Source organism: Furipterus horrens, unplaced genomic scaffold, assembly GCF_987537825.1.
Source record: "Furipterus horrens unplaced genomic scaffold, mFurHor1.1.pri manual_scaffold_13, whole genome shotgun sequence".
Lineage (NCBI taxonomy): Eukaryota > Metazoa > Chordata > Mammalia > Chiroptera > Furipteridae > Furipterus > Furipterus horrens.
This window is the reverse complement of record NW_028327183.1, coordinates 30,886,838-30,895,915: the sequence shown is the minus strand read 5'-3', so window position 1 is coordinate 30,895,915 and position 9,078 is coordinate 30,886,838.

Below are 9,078 nucleotides of genomic sequence, written 5' to 3'. Positions count from 1 at the left end.
AACAGTGTCTCCTGCTGCTGACCCTACAAGCTCAGACCAGCCTCCAGAGCTGTCCTCCAGTGTCAGCATCGCTCTTTACCTCGTCCCCAGCCAGTGCGCTGTTGTCTCCATTCTGAGCCTGAACTGGGTTGGCAGGTCTTCTCTCCCATTTCCATTTCAGAGTGTTGCCTGGCGGGAGAGGGAGGTAAAGCAGAAATACTAAGACCTTTCAAGAGCAGGGTAAAAGTGTAAAAAAGTTCCTGGGTCCGTGGCCCTGCCAAGTGACAATTTAGTTTCAAACGGCGAATTTGGTGCGCTGACCTGCGTGGCTCGTTGCACTGAGCATTGATCCTGCAAGCGACAGTTTCACCCGTGTGATTCCCGGTCAGGGCACCTGCCTGGGTCGCAGGCTGGTCCCCGTCTGGGGCCCTGTGCAAGCGGTCTTTGCCTCTCTCACACATCGGTTTCTCTCCCTGTCTTCCTCTCTTTCTCTCTTCCCAGCTCTTCCCTTGTACAATATTGAATGAGTTGATCTTATTAAAAAAATCAGTTGAGCGCGGTACAGGCACTTTGGAAAACGACAAGCACAGCACCAGCAAGCACAGGTTTTGGCGACGCTCGATGTCTCAGGAAACGATGTTCAGGATTTGGAAGCAGGGGAAACGCATCCTCAACCCTCAGGCAGCTTTCATTCCAAGAGACGTTGTGAGAACCTAAAATCCTAGAAAGCCGCACATGCGCTCACATGCTTCAGACGGTGTCTGCGATTTGAGGGAGTCCATGAAGCACCCAAAGCCTGCCCCTCAAGTCCAGGGAAGGAACTCTCGTCCACATATCCACGTTTTCAGCCTGTGTTTCACTCTTGAGTCAGACATTTCACTACCGCTCAGGTACCCTATGAATGAAATGTCACCCACACAGGAAGACTTAAGTGGAAAGGTCTCCAGTTGAAGACAGAACAGAATGTTCCCTGTGCAGGTGGGGAGGGCAGATGCAGAAAAGGTACCGACCAACCCGTTACGCCGCAGGGTCAGCGGATGCTGTTTCTGAACCACCTGCCAGCCTCACAGCTCTCCTGTTTTCCTGGGCACGGAACCCTTTACTTCCTTTTGTTTATCCTCCCTCCCTCCCTCCCTTGCTTTCTTATTGTGGTGAAATAACATACTCAGTTTACCGTTTTAACCACAACAGAGGTTAAATTCGCGGGTATCGAACGCATGCACCTTGTGCTACAGTCACCGCCGTCCGTCCGCAGAACTTTGTCGTCTTCCCAAACTGAGACTCTGCACCCAACAAAGATGAACTTTTATCCGTCTCCCCCTGGTCCTGGTAGCCAGCCACCCTTGCGCCTCCTGTCCGTAGGAGCTTGACTACTGTAGGGAACCCGTATCGGTGGAATCCTATAGTGTCTGTACATTTATTTCAGGCTTATTTTGTCAGCGTAAGGTTTCAAGGTTCATGCATGTTGTTGCATGCGCCAGAATTTCCTTCTTTTTATAGGATGGATGATATCGATTATAGAAACCGTATCTTGTTGCTGCATCCATGGGCTGATGGACACTCGGGTTGTTTCCACCCTTGGGCCGTGAGTCGTGCTTCTGATCCATCATTTGAACACTTGGATGAGACAGTCAGGATGTACCCGAAGTTGTATTTTTTATTTGTTCACGTCCATGTTTCTAATCTGCTTGTACCAACCCTGAGTGAAGTCCCATCAGTTCTTCCAGAAAACGGTATGGCAGCTCCTCAACATTCTATGACGTAGCAATTCCAGGTCTGGGAATTTCTTGGAAGGAAATGAAAGGAGAACTTGGAAGAGCTATGTGCACCTCCCGGTTTGTTGCAGCATTATTCAGCAGAGCCGAGGTGTGGAAAGAACCTGGGTCCGTCAGTGGATGAGCGGGTACAGAAGACGTGAGATGTCCTTTTCAAGTGGCACGTTACTCAAGTAGGAGAAGGAACGGAATGCAGCCATCTGGGACAGTGGGGATAGAGGCCTCGAGGGGGTTACGTGAAGTGAAAGAAACCAGACAGAGGAAGCAAATTCTCTGCCTTCTAGCAGTTTGTTTCCTTTTCGTTCTGATTTCTTTGCTGTGTTGCTTAGCAAATGTTTCTTTTTCCAGAGCGTGGTTTTTGTGAAAAGTTGTAGAAGCTGGAGATCATTGGTCTGTCTTGTCAAGACATCTTTGCAAAGCCTAAATTAATATGATCCATGATTAACTTTGTTCTAAGTCCAGACAGCATGAGCATCAACGATGGATAATGAAGTAATTTGTCCCCAAATTCAGTGTAATTTTTAGACACCTTAATCTTAATGTTATGATTGATGTTTTAAAGCCAGCACTGGTAGTTACAGTGCCCAAACTGGGTGGGTGGCTCTCTTCTCGCTTTTCTAGGCGTGTCTGTACCCTTACTTTTCATCCCGTCAGAGGATATTAGGTATCCACTTCTTTAGATGTGAGAAACTTGTCTGCCCTAAGAAGAAGCTCTGGGGTGCTTGCAGGGGTCCGTTCTTTTGGTTTCTGGGCCGACAGCCTGACTGGATGCGCGGATGGCGGATAGGAAGTGAGAAATGCATCCGTGAGCCTCCCGCTGAGGCCCTCAGCTAACGGGGCTGCCTGTGGGCCCGCTCCCCACTCCAGCCCAGCATCCGGCTCCAGCCCTGTGGTGGTCTTTCCTTCAGTTTTCTCTCCATGTGTTGCCCCTCTCCCAGCCTCCCAGTCCCCCAGCCCGCCATTTCTGTCCTTTGCTCTGTTACTTTGTAGAGTCGTGAGCAACGCTCCGTGAGTGCACCAAGTGTCCCGAGCCCCAAATGCCTCCCCAGCCAGCCTTTCCTCTGTGCCCCTTTGGAGGGGGCTGCGAAGGCTCCTGTTAAGGCTGATGTCGCCCAGGAGCAGCGGGGTCACAGGGAGCAGCCTGCTCACTCACCCCCTTGTTGGGTGTGGCGTGCATCATTAGCACCCAGGACTGGGGATGAAAGAACAGAGTAAGAAAGTCGTGGCGACCCCGTTCTCTTGGGCCCGAAGTTGACCTGTTCACCTCTCTGAAAAGGACCATCGTTCCCCTTAAGCCCGTCTCGGAAGATTGTGGTTATTACTTGCTTTAGCGCTTCCTACCCTGTTGTCAATTGAAAGCGGAGCAGGTGATGTCCTCTTACCAAGTACCTCCCCCAGGAACTGAGGGCCGCGCTCCTCCATGGAAACATGTGTGGTTGGGGACGGAGAAGTAGGCAGGCAGGGCGGTGGGGCTTCGCTGTGGGCCAGGCTGGTGACTGGGCGCTGAAGCACTCCGGCTTTCTTCCCGGTCTGGGGGCTAGTTGGTGCCTTTATGTATTCAGTCATTTCCGTGGGTCTGTTCCTCTGAGACTCCCCTTGTGAGGTGCCCCTCCTTCACGTGGCTGCGCCACCAGCACAGGTAGAGCGTGGCGTTCCTGCAGAGCAGCTGACTGTGTGGGGAGATACGTTCAGTCCCTATAGCTGGGCCGATTTCATTGTCTTGTTGCCTCCGCATCGCACCAGAGACTCTCCACGCTGTGATCACATGGCCATTTTGGAGTGCTGTATTGGCTAGTGTTTCTGGGTTGGGATTTGGTGACATTTGGGGCGATTTCCTGTCAAACGACTGTAAGTTCTTCATGGGCCTTCCACGTCCATGCGCCATTCTGGGTGGCTCAGCTGTGCGCTCCAAGCTCTTGCCCCCTCCTGTCTGCCTCAGGGAACCTCAGGCTGTTGTCGGGACCCGTCTGCCCTGCCACATTTCCTCTGCAGTTCTTCCAGCTCCTAGCATCCCCTCCCCCTGCTCCTGTGGTCCTTGGGCTTCACCCTTGCCCTCAGAATGATTCTCATGCTGGCTGCTGCCTCCGGCGCGGCTGTCCCCCCTGACTGCGGGTCCCACCGCAAGGCCGATCTGCTCAGGATCTTCCGATCCTCCTGCCTTGTGCACGTCCAGACTTTAGTTTCTTGTCTTGCCCCTGCTTCACATCTCACCAACCCAGGAGACGTGTGTCCCTCCAGAGGAAGTGTGTTGGGGAGGCCCGAGTGGTCATCTCTCCTGGAAATGTAACCCTTGCTGTCCTCTCGTCTCATGGGCGAGAACAACGCTTCTGTGATTCCTCTAAAGCCCAGAATTTCAGGGGCAGGAAGCTGGTGCTCCGCCGGTGCCCTCCCCGCCTTTATCCTGTGGGAGCCCGCGTGGTCCTGGCTGTACCCTCAGTTCCTCTGTTATTTGTCCATAGCTCAGTGTGTTAAATCTCTTTAGAGTTAGAACCAAGCTCGCTACACCAGTCCCTGTGTACACACACTCAAGAAAAGTTGTGTGACTCTTAGGGACGACCAGCTGGCTTTTATGAGTAATATGACCAGTTCTTCTCTTTGATAACTGCTTTTTGAGTGTTGTGAGGCTATTTGATGATGTCATCTTAGAGCAGCATGGAGATGGTTGTCATCCGTGGCCGGTGTGGCTCAATGGATTGAACATCGGCCTGCAAACTGAAGGGTCGCCAGTGCGATTCCCAGCCAGAGCACATGCGTGTGTTGCAGGCCAGGTCCCCAGTTGGGGGCATGTGAGAGGCAACCAATCAATGTTTCTCTCTCACATCCCTGTCTCCCTCCTTCCCCTCCCTCTGAAAGTAAATAAATAAAATCTTCAAAAAGGCAAAAAGAGTGCGAGCACTCCAAATAGCATCGTAGAGGGAGGCAGGTGCTCACGTGTCCCAGGCATTACAGGCTGTGACCCCCAGAGGACAGCATACGTGGTCAATAAGGCCCCTGCAGAGCACGTCTTGGCTGTGAGTGTAGGGGGTCGGGCAGGTAGCTGGTGTTTGTGCACGCAGACCCAGGGAAAAGCCGTGAGATAGGAAAATCTACCTCTGTAAGGGAGAGCAGGGAGCAGACTGAAGCAGAGGCTGGCCAAACTTACATATGAGGTACGTCTGGGGCAGCTGAAGAATGAAATGGATCCCCACACCACTTGGCAAGCACCAAAGAATGACATAGGAAAGAGGGGTGAAAGTCACAGGTACTAGTACATGAGTGCAGCCAGGTATAGGTAATTACATGTTTGGCCCGGGTGGGACAAGCACCTGTTCTGGGAACCAGTACACAGCAGGAGACTATGGAGGATGCCGATTTAAATCTAAATGAAGATCATTTCTGATCAACCAGTCTCTGAGAGGTGTTTGCAGAAATGAGCCTCCATTCTGGCTCAGGTCCAACCTGTGGGACAGACACAGTCACGTCAAAGAACAATCTTCTCCGTAGGTGGGTAGGGACTTCTGGGGAGCAGGAACTGGTGTGGTCAGGGGTAGGTCAGGATGTGAGCAACAGACTGGGGACAAGGGCCATGACGAGGTGAACACACACACGTGCGTGCGGGGATGTGGGCAGACAAAGGAGGCTATCTGGAGGTTTCTTTTGACTGGTTATTCTTGACCCCTTGAAAACGGTTGGGAAATTCAGAGAATAATTTATATTATCTTCATTTGGTATCCTAAAGTGTTTAATCTGCCCCCAACGAAAGCAGGTTTCACAATGCAGGAGCATATTTTTGTGAGTTTGCTTTTGAAGGCAACTCACCCTTATTCCCTGGCATAGGTGGGAGCGTGAGCCAGCCTTGATTCAGAAGCGAAGGGTCTGAGTTAGGAGCTGGCAGACATCCTCCATACTCAACAGCAGAACGAGCACAAGCAGAGGAAAACACTAGGCATACATTATACAAGCTGGATATCTTAGTCGGGGCACAAGGGTTCCCAAAAGAGCCACTCTAAATGCCCACAGGCTGCGCCCTCTGCTGTGAGCTCCATGGATCCATGACAGGGACAGGAAGAGAGTGTCCCAAGATTGCCCTCCCTCATGAGTTTCTGGTGTGAATCTGTTGATTAAAATGAAGATCTAGCACATTTTCTTCCCAGCCAGGCCTCTCATTTTTGACAAGTGCTTGCCTCCCAAGGTACCAGGGATTGAGTGCGATGGCAGAGAGGGAAAGGGTGTTGAGTCATATGAAAACTATTTATACCATCGTGAAAGTGGAACCATCCTTAGCCCTTTCCCTGCTGTGTCTGTTCAGGTGTAAACCCTCGCGTGAGGTCAGGACGTTTCGTGAAAATTCCTCCCGGTTACGAGCACATGAGGTACAGAGATGCGTACACCTGCCGTATGTACCTCCTGCTGCTTTGGCTTTGGCAGGGCAGCATGGTGAGAAGCTGCATGGGGAGGGACCTCTGACTCACGGCACGCGGACGCTTTGGTCCTAAGAGCCAGCTGCCCTTGGCTTGTGCTGTCTTTTCACCTTTCCGCTCTGTTCCCTGTGGGGTGGCCGTAACCAGCGTCGTACCTGAGCGGTGGGCTGGGCCGGGCCAGGTTTCTGCAGCATCTTTTGTGTTTTGGGGTAGTACCAGCACGATCGCTCTGATGCATACCTTAGCACCTATTATTTATTAAGGCCGAGCGGAGAGAGCAGGGTCGAAGCCCTAAAGCCCTTGTATTCCAAAAGGTAGTGTAAGTGGTTTGTCCTAGGCTTCAGTAGTCACTTGCGTTTAGACAGCATATGTGAATCTGAAGAAATTGCGTACCTGTACCCACATGCACGTGAGACAAAACGCCGTAGAAAGAGTTAATTATTTAGAACCGGATTCCTCTTGATGGACATTACTTGGGCTCTGGAACTTTTCCTAAGCCATATTCCATGGTGATTAAGGCTATCTCCAGTTTTTATTAGGTTGAGCTGAGATGCAGAGTGTGAATTTCAGTTGTCAAGAAAGATGTTAAAAATATCTGCTTGCAGGGACCCGCTGCTGCTTATTACCTCAGCCCCGCTGAGTGGGCCCCGTGTCGGCATCGCCTGTGTGGACGAGACCCACTTCTGAGTCTTATAAGGGCACGGTTTCTAATAAAACCTACTCGGAACACAAGGAATAGAGTCATCTGTGGCGTTTCTCCTAAGCCCTGCCAGGCTCTGGACGTGCGGCTGACGAGCTCGCTTGTCCCATTTTACTTACAGCGGGGAACCCCCCAGGAGTCAGTGTGGAGACGCCAGGACTGGTGGGCGTGCTGGGGGCAGTGTCTGAGCGCTGTGCACAGCCCACAGTGCTTGTGTCGTCGGGCCCAGAGCTGAGCTGCCTGAGTGAAGACCAGTGGCGAGGGGGCTCGTCAGGAGTGTGTATAAGCGGTCAGGAGGAGCCGGGCCACAAGGGGGTGAGGTGGGCCAAATCTGAAGGCATGAATTGTGTTCTCCTCCAAAACCTGTTGGAAGCAGCCTCTCTAGAACATTCTGTCTTAGACGGCCCCGCTCTCGCTCTGCTTGGCAGTCAGTGAGCCACGGTGCCTTCTCCAGGCCCGTGGCAGAGAATATGACGTAGCACTTCTTAATGAGAGTTGTCGATCAATCGCCATGGCTGTGCTGACGGGAACAGCCTGGCACGGGCTTTTAAATGCAGTGGACAAGCACTTAGAGGGTCATTATGTCATACATTTGCCACGGGATTCTTCTAGAACAACAGTGTCTCTGGAACTGATAGCCAAGACCGAGAATGGAATTGTGACCCACGTGTGGGAGGGAGGCTCGGGGGCTGGGAGCTAGGAAGTGCCTGGAGTTGTGTTGGGCGTGTGTTGTGGTCGGACGTTTTCTGTAGCTTGTAAGAATGTATCGTGAGTCCAGACTTTTCACCACGCCTTCCAGGGCCTCTGGACTTTAGCCACGTGTTATGATGTCCCCCAGCTGCTGATAGCCAACAGCTTAGAAGGCACCGTTCTAACTGGAGATTGCTGTCCTCTCTAAGCTTTGGGTGTAGTTATAAAAATGGAGTAGTCATTGTGTTGTAGGAAATTAGGAAGATCCAGAAAACATAATGAAAATACGATGTGGGTAAGCATTGGCTGCATTTCTCTGTGGACATATTTAAACTGAGTGGTCTCTTGCCTCCATGAGTATGAGGAAAAAATATATAATGTGTGAAAAGAGAGCCATGGCTGGCACGGCTCAGTGGATTGAGCGCTGGCCTGTGGACCAGAGGGTGGCCCGTTCAATTTCCAGTGAGGGCACAGGCCTGGGTTGCGAGGCAGGTCCCCATCGGGCGTGCATGAGAGGCAAGCACAGATGGATGTTTCTCTCCCTCTCTTTCTCCCTCCCTTCCCCTCTCTCTAAAAATAAATAAATAAAGTATTTGAGGGGAAAAAACAGTCATTTCAATCCTAATTTCAAACCTCTCTACGCCCCAGTATCCCAGTGCTCCTAAAATGTTCTGATGCAGTGCAGCTTCGAATTTCTTCTCTGTTGTTACCCAGACGTTCCAGAGAAGCGCTGTGACGATTGGTTTGCGAGGTGCCTGGGACCTTGCACTGTTTCCTCCTCCTCCGTTCGCTCCGTCCCTGGAGCTACTGAGGGCCCGTGTCCCCCTGGTCTTCTAGAAGCCTCTAGGCCGTGTTCTGCTGGACCAGAAAGGATCCACAGTCTTGACCGAGTGCACGACGCTGTCCTAGAGAGAAGCAAGTCAGCATCACCTGAGGCTGCAGATTGGGACTGTCAGGAGCTTTGTGGCCTCAGATTAGTGGCTTTTGCAGTATCACTTGTGTTTCTTTTTCTCCATATCAGGCCATGTGTTATCTTACTAATCTGTGTGTGTAAGAAGGTGGAAGCATCATGGGGCGATGTGCTGTCCTTATGACATACCTACCACGTGTCCCTGTGTGCAAATTGATGGTGACTGTTGAAGTGCATTTTGAACTTGAAAATAACGACCTGTAGGGCTCTGGCTTTGAGGTTCTAACCTAGAATCCTGGCAGTGCTCCAAATTGCTCTAGTAGATAGAAGGAGTTTGGTATACAGTGAGGCTGGACAGGCCACTTTCAGCCAGTGTGCACCTCAAGGCTGTCAGGCAGGAGGAGGAAATCCCCCCTCATTCACAGGAGGGTTATTATCTTGTTGTAGTTAGAGAAGCCATGTCTCAGCTCTTGCAGCCAGGCAGGAGGGGTTCCCTCTTACTGGTGGGAGATCAGCCTTGCACTCAGGTCTCCACCTGACTGGACGAGGCCCACCCCAGTGGGGAGAGCGGTCGGCTTTACTCAGTCCGCCGGTATAAGTGTTAACCTCAGCCAGAAGCACCTT